Source organism: Hordeum vulgare, chromosome 7H (assembly GCF_904849725.1).
Source record: "Hordeum vulgare subsp. vulgare chromosome 7H, MorexV3_pseudomolecules_assembly, whole genome shotgun sequence".
Classification (NCBI taxonomy): Eukaryota; Viridiplantae; Streptophyta; class Magnoliopsida; order Poales; family Poaceae; genus Hordeum; species Hordeum vulgare.
This window is the reverse complement of record NC_058524.1, coordinates 323,491,525-323,505,235: the sequence shown is the minus strand read 5'-3', so window position 1 is coordinate 323,505,235 and position 13,711 is coordinate 323,491,525. Positions and strand designations below refer to the sequence as shown.

Here is a 13,711-nt window from a genome sequence, read left to right as displayed (position 1 = left end):
AGGTCGTCGATTAGAATGAGCCCGTTCCAATTTGGTGTTTATATGAGACGAGACCAGTATTTCAGCCGCTATTTTTTGTTGGCTACGTGGGCTTGGCCCAACTATTTGGCCTTTTTAATTTCTGGGCCTTTTTGTACCAACCGTTTTGCTTTTCTTTTTTTATAAAATGGGTCCACTAGTTATACAGGTCCCACTTGTCAGGTTGTGATAAATGAGTCCCAGCTATTAGGCTCAAATTCTTCATATTTGAATTTGACAGTAAAACTATACCAATATTTGAATTGGCAAGCAGAAAACACACATAATACTTCGAATAACAATAGCTAGATTCAATACAAGCTCTACAAATAACACATGATACAAGATGTAACATATACAATATTTTACAAGCTTTGCAAGTGTAATAAGAGTTACAAGCTCTACAAGTGTTTTCTTCTTCAGCATGGAGCTCCTTCGATAGCGATCAAATGTTCGACTCATTGACAGCCATAGTCAGGACTGGGATAATAGAATGACAACATGTCTTAAACGGTCGCCCTCTTACATGAATCGACTGAGAAGAATTAGAAAAATAGAGCCAATATATTATTAACATTCCATTCAAAAAAGGAGTAAAGGAGTAAAGGACAATTTTTTGTAGAATGATAAACATATTTCAGCTAGTACCGTGCTTTTTTAGTTGAGCTAGTTAAAATGAGACAGTCATGCAAGACAATAGAGACAATATGAATATGCATGGAAAAAGTGCAGGTCCTGGTTAAATAACATGTGATGAACATGCTTTCACAGATAAATAAATTCTGCTACAATAAGACTGCTGCTACAAGATGAAATCATGTCATGAATTTCACATTGACTGATACATCGTTCTACAGTTATAGAACGTGTTGAGCACCCTGTATATTTGTTGTTTTGTCAATTTCTTTTTAAACTATTTAGTAATTAGTAACACATTGCTCAACTTCAAACAATAACCATGGTAGGTTGCACTAATTACCCCAAAAAGATGCTATAATATACTCGAGTGACAATACAAGGTTTTCTCATGCTAGGTGTAAAGACATTGTTAATTAAAACTGAAACAAAATAAGGATTTGACAACTCTCTTACAACTATGGAATTGATCCATCAAACAACAAGCATGATGTACTGAACTATCACCATAGGTCATCATATACCACTGAAATAAAACTAATTCTAGATAGAAAAAACGTAGTAAATTTTCTGTGCAAAAACAAAGGAGCCAGCAATACCATGAGGTTATACATATACCCATAGATTCAAGAAGCCTTTTAAATTATAAGAAACATTGGGTTGATGCATCTTCATTTAAACATCCATATATTTCTTGATATGAAAATGATGCTATCTTGATATAAATCAATATAATCATGGTGGCATCTTATGTTATCGTACAGATTTCACACCAGACATAAAATACCCCTTGTGAACCAATTATCAAACAACAGAATAACAAGGACAAGCATATGAGACTTCATGGGCAAAAATATTCGCACCTACACATCATAAATTACCAACAAGGACAACACTTATTCTACCTACACACATCACAACAATCATAGGAGGATATATGTCAATCACAACAAAACAAAACAGCAGTAAAACCTTGCGCAGGGCGTCGTTATGGTCGATGCTGCCGTCGGGGCCAAGGTCTACTCAGCTCCAGTTGCGTTGTGTCCCGGACATCGATGGAGGGTGTCTGTTGCAACTAATCGAGCAATAAATAATGAGGGGGTAAGAGAAAGTAGGATTTAGGTAAGGTACAAAGTGAAACACCATTCATTCCATGCAATCCATGATGCAGCAAGAGCAAGAAAATATTATGGTATGAATTAAATAGAACCAAAGTTGAAGTAGCTAGCATCATTCAGTTGCTAGCCTTTTGTGCATGCACGAGCAAACAAACATGACAACGACCATCAGGGTATGTATGTATGTAATGGCAAACGAAGAAGATTCTAAAGCATTGAAGTTGATTTGAGTGTTCAAAAAAGCTAATGTGATCATCATTATGTGTTGCTGTTGAGGGCGAACATTATCAAATTAGAAATTTATTTATACCAATGGACTTAAACCTGAAAAGGCACAACTAAAGTCGAGTGCTCACACCTAAAATAAATGCACCCGGGAGTGCTGAAGTAGCAGCCAAAATAAGAAAGCAAACATTACGAACCAATGTTCATAGAGGTTCTGAAGTTCAGAACCACAAGGGTGAAACAGACAGGTTCCTCCTATTTGGAAAATGAATCAATTTCTGCTAGGAGAACCGCCGAGTTGAAGAAAGAAGTGGCATCATGTTGTAGTCAACGCCCGCAGGAGCAGCTTAGCAACATGGACACCGGCAGCAGGAGCTCCGGTGGACAGCACCACCACCAGTCCACCATAGCATCCCTGGATGTCAGCACCATCGCTAGAGGAAACCACCACAACCACAACATCACCAGAACCTAAGAAAAATCGAATCAAAGCACACGTTGATCAACTACAAACATGGAGTAGTATTACACACTAGTATGGCTATTGATGAATCCCTATTTGCACTTTAGCTGGACTGTGCAACATGGTTACTCGCCTATTTTTGATTCACAGAAACAGGGGAAAACTTCTACATGCTAGATGAGCAAGACATGGACCTAGCATTTGTGTCGATGCACTCGGCAGTGGCTCAATAACCAGCAGCCCAATCCCTGGTTGTCACCGTGGGAGGAGAAGGAGTAGGTCGGTCTGGTTGTCGCCGCTGCGTTGCCACATCTATAGATGGTCCTTCTCCCGGAAGGCGAGCTGTGCCAAATAACAGAGCCGCACAAGAAGGCGTGCACCAGATCAAGATGATGAAATCCCTCTCTACTAGAAACTGGTCATATATTACAATAATGGGTAAATTGATACTAACAAATAACATACTTATGCATCATAAAAAAAAGTGTGCATCGACAAGATGGAGCAGAATATGATTCATGAACCTCGTTAGTAAGAGAAAATACAAACTTCTATTGGGTCTTGTACACTCTTTCTTATTTTGTCAGAAACGTCAGACTTGAATCGGGGAGAAGAGCTAAGAACAAGAGGAGAAATCGACCTGAATCGGGGAGGTATTGTTGGTGACGAACCGGTGAGGTGACTCTCTACTGGCCCAGAACCTCTAGCAGACCTTGCCGTCGTGGACGCATTTGCGGATCTTGTCCCAGTTCTAGAACCGGCCCTATTGGAGATGATGGAGCCAGCGGCCAATGCCGTGGTTGGTGAGGAGACAAGAGGTGCGCTCGAGGAGCCGGCGGCCGACGCCGTGGTTGGTGAGGAGACAAGAGATGCGCTCGAGGAGCTGGCCCGCTAGGGAGAGCGCGAGGAGGAGCGCCCCGAGTGCGTTGAAGGGATGCTCCAGGAACTGCCACGGGGTAGGGTTTCGGGATCCCCCTGCCATGGCTACGGGGTAGGGGTGGATCTGCTGCTAGGATGGATCTGCCGTGGGCCAGCGGTGGAGTAGCAGGTCACCGGTGGGGTTGGTGGAGCGGAGGCCGCGCCGGCCGGGGGCGAGGTGGGATCGGGGGAGAGCACACAGGTGGGATCGGGGGAGAGGGAGGGGTTGGGGTCTTTGTCGCGGGACACCGGGAGGGATGAAGCTAGGGTTTGGGTTGGCCGGCATGTGTTTAGGAGAGGTGGTTGAGAGACGTTGCATCTGTATGGTATGGACGGCTCAAGTTGGCTATAGTGGGATGATCAGTAGGAAGAGAGGTTCTGCTTTATGATTGGTCCGAAAATTATGTAATCTAAAACAGTTTCTAAGTGGTAAAAAAGGGATTTGTAAAGGAGCTACCACTAATATTTTTTTAAATGGCATCACTCAAGTTAAATAACATTTTATGGATGATAACCAGCTTGTATGCATTTTAGATCTTTCTAGCTTTTTCTGGCCATTTAAACCAACTTGGACCAAATCAACAGCAATCGGGTCAAATTCGAATTACAGCTACTTCATAGTTTGCTCATTAATTTTTTCAAAAAATATTTTTAGGTACACATGTATATATTTCAACAAAGAAACATTATGAGTTTTGTAAGATTTCACCCGTAGCTACGAAGTCATGCCCGTGGCTTTGATCGCGTTTTAAAATCGGCATAAACAATTCAAAATAAATCAACAAAATTGAAAGTTCTTGCATTGTGTCATTATATGTGACCTAGTGCCTAGGAAAAATAAAAAAAATTGTAATATGGTAAATACCTTGAAAAAGTGTTCTCATAAATGAACTATCATGTGCGAAGTTTCATGGCTTTCAAGCTAAATGACCGATGTTATGGTCACGTTCTTGACATAGTTTGTTCAAATGATCTCATAGTGTGCTCAGGGATGAATATTGGAACGGAAAACAATGATTCCAAAAGAAGTTTTCATTATCTTTGGACAAAAAAAGCATCTTTCATTTTCTGATTGCCCAAAATGATTTTTTTAAGAAACTACCAAATATTTGTTGCAAAATTGGACCAAATCAATTTTCTAAAACACTAGGACATATTTAATGTCCAATTGACCAAATGGTTAGGTGTCAAAAGCTTTGATCCACCTCTCGTGAAAAAGATAAATTTCCACCGATTCAGCAGGAAACTCCTCAAATTTGAACTGCAGGTCCCTCATAGTTTGCTCTTTATTTTTTCCAAAAATGAAATTTCTAGGTACATAAGTATCTATTTAGTGCAAGAAAAACAAAAAAAATCCAAGATTTAGCCACTAGCTAGGAACGGCCATTCCTGTTGTTTTGACCGCGTTTTGAAATGGGCATGAAAAATTCAAAAAATTCAAAAAATGGAAAACCTTCGCGTTATGCCATTAAATGTGACCAAATTACAAGAAAAAATAATAAGCTTGTAATACGGTAATTATTTTCAAAAAGTGTACTTAGGAATGAGCTATCTTGTGTGAAGATTCATGGCTTTTAAGCCAAATGAACAATCTTATGGACACATTCATGGCATAGTTTGTTCAAATGATCTAATATTGTGCAAAAGGGTGCATATTAGAACGGAAAACAATGCTACATAAGGAATTTTTCATTTCCTTTGGACGAAAAATTCTTTTTCCATTTTTTGAGTGCCCAGAATGAGTTCTTTTGTGTATGACATACCATATATTTATTGAAACATTGGAACAAATCATTTTTCTAAAATACTAGGACATATTTAATGTACAATAGACCAAATGGTTGGGTCTCAAAAGCTTTGATCCTCCTCTCGTGGAAAAGACAAATTTCTGCCGATTCCGTTGGAAGCGGGTCAAATTTGAACTGCAGCTGCATTATAGTTTGTTCTCCATGTTTCCCAAAAATCATTTATAGGTAAATAAGTATCCATTTCATCATATATACATGGTGTGGTGGCAAGACGTTGAGTTTTGGATGGTGTCCGAGGGCCCCAACTCCAGAGCGCGCAAACTGGCATGCCAACCATGTGGTCACCGCGTGACCTTCGCGTTGCCACGTGTTCTGGGTGGCCTAGGCATGTCTGATGTGTCGGACACCCCCGTTAGGTGTTGGGAATAAGAATACAACAGAAGAATCTTACAAGGAGACGGAACTAAGCTCAAACATGAATTAGCAGCCAAGTGTTTGATTATCGCTGGGGGAAATGACCACGGCCATGAGCTTGAGTTTCGGCTGAGGATGATCATCAACTAAGGAGACTCTCTTGGAAATTGTTCAGCTCAAACGGAGAAGCCTAGGTGGCACTTGCTTTGCTAAGTACCACACTAGACATAAATATGATTGTTGAAGCTGGGCTCAAATGAATGAATGGATTGAGTTGAAATTTGGAGGAGGATGGTAATTTGGGTGTAGGTAGGTACTGTACAAATTTGATACCATTTGGACGTGCCAAAGTGGTACTTCCCTCACAATGCTCTTCTCTAGACAGAAACTTGGGAAAATTATTGAGAGAAATTGGCTAAACTAAATGAGCTAAAATTTGGTGGAGATAAGTTATATAGGTATCAACAATCCCTGGTAAAGTTTTATAAATAATTAAGCAATATAAAATATAGTTGCTTCTAAAATTGAAAATATGACCAGATAAAAGTTTGGATGATGAGCTCACATGGATTGCTGGATAAATATAAATTTTTGCGGAGGGTGATTATTTGAGCATATGAAACATTTGGGAAAATTGGAGATCATTTGGATAATCGTAGCTAGTACTTCCTTCACAGAGCTTCTTTTTGGTTAGAAACTTTGGAAATTTGCTGACGAAGCTTTACTAGGCAAATGGAGCTGAATATTGGCATGTAGAAATTATTTGAATATGTAAGAGAGCCGGAAAAGTCTGACGGAAATAGGAGTGGTCTAGATAGCACTTGCTTTGCAATGTGCCAATCTAGACAAAAAATAGAAATTGATGTTGGACTCACATAGATGATTGTATTGAGCTTCAATTTGGAGAAGGATAATAATTTGGGCATATGAAGGCGCTCTAAAAATTTCATAACATTTGGATAAATAAAAATTTGGGCATATGCATCCACTTTCTCAACCTCATGACTGTTTATATTGGTCGTAATCAGGTAGAAATAAGGTCATTGACCACTTTTGTCTACTTTATGACCATTTGGTGTAAGGCAATTTCAGGGTTTGAGCCCTTCCTAGCGTAATGGTCGTTTATTTACGACCAATTCAGCTGGGGTCACTGAGAGAAGGTCACAAGTTGACATATTTATTGTAGTGTTATATGGTAGATCACCCTACCAACCCAATTTGAAATTCTTCAAGTTGAAATTCTTCAAAGTTGAGATTTTTGCAAATTCTTCAAATCTTCAAAGTCTTTAGTTTTTCAAATTCCTCAAGTTTGTAAATTCCTCAAATGCTCAAATTCTTCAAAACTTTTGAAAATGTGTTCTTCATTGACTATATAAACATTTATAAGCTTTCAAAGTCCTCAACAACATTCACTTATAGCTAAGTCTTCATATTATGTGTATCTTCTAAGTGAATGTGATCAGACCCGACCCCCTCTATGCTAAGCTCAACCCAGTTTGTTCTCAAATTCTTCATATGCATTCTATTTGAAACTCGTCCAAAGTCTTCACTGAATCCTTGTCAGCTGAAGAATTTGCGAACAAAGTCCTCATAAGTTTATTTTGAAATTTTTCCAGCAGTTACCGCTCAAACCGCACCCATTACCCACGATCGATAAGCACAATCAAAACGAGCACTGTAGGTGCCACCTGTTGTGCGGAAAGGAAGGGGCAGGGGCATTCTGGTCCAAAAATTTCGGGTCGGACTATTTTCACCTGGGCTATAAATACCCCACTCTCACCCCCCAGTCACTTCTTCCTCTTGCTTCCACTTCTCACCGCTCGAAGCTAGACCTAGCATCGTCGCTGGTGAGGAAAAGCTTTGCTGCGTCGACCTCATCGTCGTCGTACTCACTCCAACTGTTGATCTCCTTCCTCCACTGCCACCGTAGTTGTCTTCAACCGTCGAGTTAGGGCGCTGAAGATCTGAAACGACGAGCTTCTGTTTTCCTCGTCTATAGTTCATCATGTTCTTCAACCAGGGTAATTAAAATCAAATTTTACTACCCCTATGGGTCTTTGTGTTTCCATAAAATCTTCAAAAACTGTTATTCCTCGGCGAATTCATCAGATGAACACTTCCATGTCTATAACACTTTATAAATTTCACTAAGTTACACAAGTTCTCAAGTGATTCCTCAATTGTGTGAATTTTCGGGTCTGCACAACTCTGGAACCCAAGACAAGGACACTTAGAGAAATTCCTCAAAAATAGTAGTGGTCAATTTCCTCAACTTGAGTCATTTTTGAAAATCTTCTTAGAACACATATGACCTCTTCAAATTCTTCGCACCTATACTCTGTTCACAGGTACAAAATGTCTGCTAACGAATCACTAGGTTCTCATCAAATTAACTCATTTGTAGCATTTCTTGAAGAAAATTTGCTTACCTCATCATAGTCCTCAAAATTTCATATTCCTCAAGTGAAGAAAATGGGTGAGGAGAAGAAACAGAAGGGTGGAAAGAAGGTTGATACGAACACTGCCTTTGAGATCCTTCATGACATCTTTGATGAATACTGCACACCCGATGAACAAATCTATGGCAAAGAGATAAAAGAAACGTGCAAAACGCGCTTGCAGAAATATTGAGAGGAGATGATCCAAAGAATGGCGGGAGTACAATTATGTGACTCCTAAATATATGAGCAATTTTTTCGTGAAGCCTCCATGCAAAAGGCCTCCTCTGGTCAATCAACAAGTGGCTGATACAACAAGCCTTGCAACTATTCAAGACTATCCTAAATAGAATGCAAAACAACAGGCCAAACTATTGAAAGTTGCACACTAGGCCGTGAAGAGATTCAACGAGGAATCTGCTGATGCAGCTGTTGCTGCCTCCTCCTCTACTGTTGAGGCTTCTCGTACTGAGCTTGCTCCGAAACGATCTATCTTGAAGAAGTGAGTTGTCAAGCCAAAGTCCTCACCCGCAAATCCATTACAACAAATTCCTCGGCTTGCCCCTAAGGTGGGAGCAAAGTCCTCAACTGCTGTCACATAGTCTTCACCGCCACTAAAGTTGATGACCAGTCCAGAATCCAATGGGGACTTCAATTCCCTCAGGTCCATCTTCTTCAGGCTCCGTTCATACTTCTTCAAGCACTAGTGTGAAGAAGAAAATGACCGTTTGGCGAGGAAGAAGTCCCAGCCCTAGCAAAGTACTCAATGTTCCTTCTGCGTCAGAAGAAGATGATGAATTACTAGCTGTTATCATCAGAAACAAGTAAGAAAGGGTCACACAGGCCAAAGGCACCACCATTCCCCTCATGATGGATCCAAAGGTGATACTAGATTTCATAGATCTCTCATATGAAACTCCTCAAACACCGATTGACGACTTAAAGCTTCCACTTAGACCAAGTCACGTGTTGACAGCCTTCATCAATGGGAAAAAATGGAAGGTTCGGAAAGCCAAGCAAGCGAGAAAAGCTTAGACTGAGAAAGAGAGCTTTGTGAAGAACAACATTCTGACTATGACCCCTGATCAGCTTTGCACCGCTCATACTGAGATCAAGAAGCTAAGTGAAGAATACAATCACTTTCATGTGGATTGCAAGGGCGCAAAAGTCAGATTCATCAACATAGCTAACTCTCGGTGCACTAAAGACCGGGGTCCCTAGTGCCCATACTTGTGCACGGGCGCGAAGAGCCCCTGCCGACAGAGCATGACAGGACCCAGTCAAGATGCAACCCCCAAGATTATCAAGGCCTGGGCAAGCCTGCCTTGCCGGGAAGATGACCAAGGTCGCGCCCATTTGGTGGGCGTGATGAGCTCACCAAGTACAAGACCCCGGCAAGCTCCCTTGCCGCGACGAAGACTAAAGCCCTCGTCAAGCTCCCTTGCCAGGACGAGGACTCAAGGCCCCAGCAAGCTCCTTGTCGGGATGACGGGCCTGGCCACTGGTAGGCAACCGCCCTTGCCACAGTGCCACCGCCCCCAAGTGCCATCACATTCTGCATGCGCCAGCGCAGCGTCCAGGTGTCGAAACATCTGGATACGTGTCTTCACGAGCACATCACTGACAAGGACAAGACGTACATTAAATGCACCTAACAACGGTTGATGGATAAGCACCTCCCTAGGTTCAATATAACTCCTCGTGAACCTACCACCGAGCACTGTAGGCGACCCCTTTGCCTATAAAAGGAGGCCCTTAGCTCATTTCGAAGGAGTTAGACTCTTTGGACATTGAAACATAAGACGGTTATCAACGATCACTGTAACAATCAACAACAAAACACTTAATACAACCAGACAAGCAGGCCGTAGGGTTTTATGCGTAAGCGGCCTGAATCTGGGTAAAAAGTCTTGCCGGTTGCTGATTGTTAGCTCTGCTCTTCACATCACCTCTCCCCGCCCTATGATCACAAGGGTTTCACGTTGATTCCCATAGGTGTCGACCTCACATCGTTGATACTAACAAAGTCATCCCTAACCACAACAAGCAAGTTGCAGCCAAAACGCAACCTCGAATTCCTCATGCTAGCTACATAGTTGAGTTGCCTGACGACTCTAATGATCAAACTCCTCCAATTGACGAACCTACGAGGGCAGCTGAAGAAATGGTTGCGCCTGAAGAACTTATTACTGCGAGGACGACTGCATCAGCCGTGCCTGAAGAAACTACCCCAACTCCAAAATATTCACAAGTGAAGAAAGTGAAGATTCCTTATGAATCAGAAGTGAAGAAAACAAAGGCCGTTGAAAAGGAAGCAACAAAGAAGAGAAATGCTTCAATGAGCTCAGAGTCCTCTGAAGCAAAACGCTTGAGCACTTTCACAAATTACTCAACTCCTCCAATTGACGCCACCCCTATCAACACATCACCCTCCTATGTGATAGTGCCATTTGGTGTCGAGGACGTTATCCAAGAAGGGGATGAATAAATGGAAGATACTCACTGTGGTGCCTCCACACCAATTGATGAAGAAATAGAAGATAAACCAAATCCTTCAATTCCTAAAGCCTCATCTCCTCAGCCACAGCAGAACACAAATGTGGGAGATGAAAAAAAGATGAAGATGTGGACATTGGCAGCACAACAAATGTGATCAATGATGACTATTGGGAATAGGCTCATCCCAATTCACCATTGACCACTCCATTTCCTCAAGTTCCTCAGTCTCGTGGAGCCACTGAAATTCATACAGGGTCTGACGAAAAGAGCACTCCGATGAAGTCCATCCCAAAGACTGAATCAGCTGCATCAGCTGAACACACTACCAATCAAACATCTATTGAGGAAACTGATGCACCTCACATTGATGAATCTGCGGAGAATATTCTTCAAACTGAGAAGAGTGTAGTTGAAGAACATGTTGCTCTGAATGAAGACAATGCGTGTGAACCTCATGTTGCTAAACCTCAGTCGGTAGTGGTCGTCACTGAAATTCCTTAAACTGAAGATCTTTGAACACTAGTGGGCCGGTTCAAGCCAAATCTTCAACCAAAGACTCTTCAGCCTTACATTGGAACAAAAAGGCCAAAGTTTGACAAGGCAAAATTCTTTGATGAACATCACTATTTCATGTGCGCAAATCCTTATGAATCTCCAAGGATAAGGCGCAACAGATTTTTGACCCTCACTCAGATGAACTATTATGGCATTGTACTCTTCAACAAGGACAAACTGTTTTCACATCGGCAAATTCCTCATGCATTTATGGAGCATATTCCTTGCTTTCCTCGAGTTCTTCGTGTTCTTTTTTATGTTGGACTACTACCATTATGCATCGACATCTGTGACTAGAATGAGGAAATCATTCTTCAGTTCTATGCTACCTTGCACATCTTAGGTGATGTCATAGATGTCAACACTTGGGTTCTGGACTGGATGACTCAAAACACTCATTAAAAAGCCCATGCAACAGAATTACTTCGTCCAGTCTTAGTTCCAATTCCCTCAGAAGGAGCCAAATGCTTCTATGACAAACCTAAACTGCCTAGTCATCTGATGCAAGTGCTGATGATGCTTGTGGCTCCAGGAATGACACCAAGAAACACATTCCTCATGAAGGAATTTCTTTATGTGCCCGCGACAGTTACCGCATTCCGACCAAAACCATCTGTCCAATCAAGGGTCATAACTCTGACGATGAAGAGATTGTGGGAATCATGAAGAATTTGCTATTCAATATCATTCATGGGATACCAATAAATCTTCACGATTTCTTCATGAGGACTTTGACAAACACCGTGTTCCACCTTTTGATCTGAAGCCTTATGTGTCGTGGATTATGAAATTCATCACGGCCACATGTACACTTCCTTACAAGGCAGATATCCTGAATCGCGTCGGCTACTTGCCTCCACTTGAAGTCGTCAAGAAATCATTTGAGATGATTGAAGGCAAAGGAAAATTTGTGATTGATGAAGGATCTCGGCCCCTTGATGGCTAATTTTTCACAAAGTTGCATCTTACTCAACCAATGACGACACTGCTTCTCAGGACTCAGCTGCCAAAGGAAAAGCCCCTCGCAAATCTCCACAACGTGTGATGATTCACCGAGAGCTATGGCTAAGTCTTCATCAGAAGGTTGATCGTAACCACAAATGCGTAAAGCGACAGTTTGGTGCCATTGTGATAGATCTCAATGCGACCCAGAAAGCTATGAAGAAACATAACTATTATCTTCATGAGATCTTCTGCCGCACATGGGCCATTCCGTCTCACCTCAATACATATGAGGAACTCACTGAAATGGAGTTCTAGCAAGATTTTGACTGGTCCTAGACGCTTGAGGGATCGATAGAAGATGTGTCTAGAAGGGGGGGTTGAATAGACTACTTGTCAAGATAAAATTTCTAGCCTAACCTAATTTCTAGGAGGGCAGAAATCTAGCAGTTCTAACAAGTCTAGGCACCCTACATAAGAGTTCTAAGAGTATAGCAGCGGAAAGTAAAACATGCAAGTGTAAAGTAGAGAGAAGGGAAGGGAGATCAAATGCATGAGGTTGACATGGCGATTTTTGGCATGGTTCCGATAGGTGGTGCTATCGTACGTCCATGTTAGTGGAGACTTCAACCCACGGAGGGTAACGGCTGTGAGAGTCCACAGAGGGCTCCAACCACGGAGGGTCCCCAAAAAAGCAGCCTTGTCTATCCCACCACACCTTCCATCCACGGAGGACTAGCCTTACTCACGGTAGATCTTCACGAAGTAGGCGATCTCCTTGCCCTTACAAACATCTTGGTTCAACTCCACAACACGAAGTAGGAGGCTCCCAAGCGACACCTAACCAATCTAGGAGGCACCACCCTCCAAAAGGTAATAGATGGGGTAGATCAATGAACTCCTTGCTCTTGTGATTCTAAAGATAGTCTCCTCAACACAAATCGCTCTCTCACAGAATATGCATGGGTAGGAGAGGTTGATTTAGTGGAAAGAAGTTTGGGGAGGCTAGAGATCAAGATTCAAATGATTGGATTGGAATATCTTGGTCTCAACACATGAGTAGGTGCTTCTCTCTCAGAAAATGGATCTGGAAATGAAGTGTGTGTTCTGAGTGCTTCTCCCATGAATGAGAGGTGGGTGAAGGGTTATATATAGGCAGCAGCCAAAATCCAACCGTTACACACAAAAGAGCAAACTCGGTGACATTCTGAATGCTTCTCACATGAATGAGAGGTGGGTGAAGGGGTATATATAGGCAACAACCAAAATTCAACCGTTACACACAAAAGAGCAAACTCTGTGACACCGAAGTGGACAACTCGGTGGTACCGATTAGCACTAAAGTGGTGAACTTCTGAATCTGGGTGATACTGATATATAAATTTCGATGGCGCCGAAAAGGTGACTAATGGTTAGATTTACAAACTCGGTGGCACCTATACTCAAACTCGGAAATTCTGATTTTGTGTATCTTGGCAACAAAGCGTTGGTCACACTGAACTCGGTAGCACCGATGCAGTTTTAGTTGCCCCGATTTGGTGGGAATGGCCAGGGTTCTGTCTTAGGTTCAAACTCGGTGGGTCTGATTTGGCAATGTTTGTGACACCGAACTTGTGTGTGTGGAATTTGACAAAGTGGATATGTGGGGAAAATGACTGAGTGTTTTGGTGGCTAACTTTGAGCATTTGAGCAATCAGTTCATTTTACTACCTCACCCCCTTTTAATAGTATTGGCTT

General features: G+C 41.9%; 1 long non-coding RNA gene across 2 annotated transcripts; it reads right to left on the bottom strand.

Moving 5' to 3' along the window:
- Window positions 1-293: 293 nt before the first annotated feature.
- LOC123408349 lies at window positions 294-3,701 on the bottom strand. Of its 2 annotated transcripts, XR_006612727.1 has the most exons (4): window positions 3,101-3,701; window positions 2,655-2,802; window positions 1,627-2,468; window positions 294-553 (listed from the first exon to the last, which is right to left on the bottom strand). It is a non-coding gene; the product is annotated as an uncharacterized LOC123408349 (long non-coding RNA). The 2 variants fall into 2 exon arrangements; XR_006612728.1 differs by lacking the exon at window positions 2,655-2,802 and having other exon boundaries at window positions 3,101-3,700.
- Between the last annotated feature and the right edge of the window lie 10,010 nt (window positions 3,702-13,711).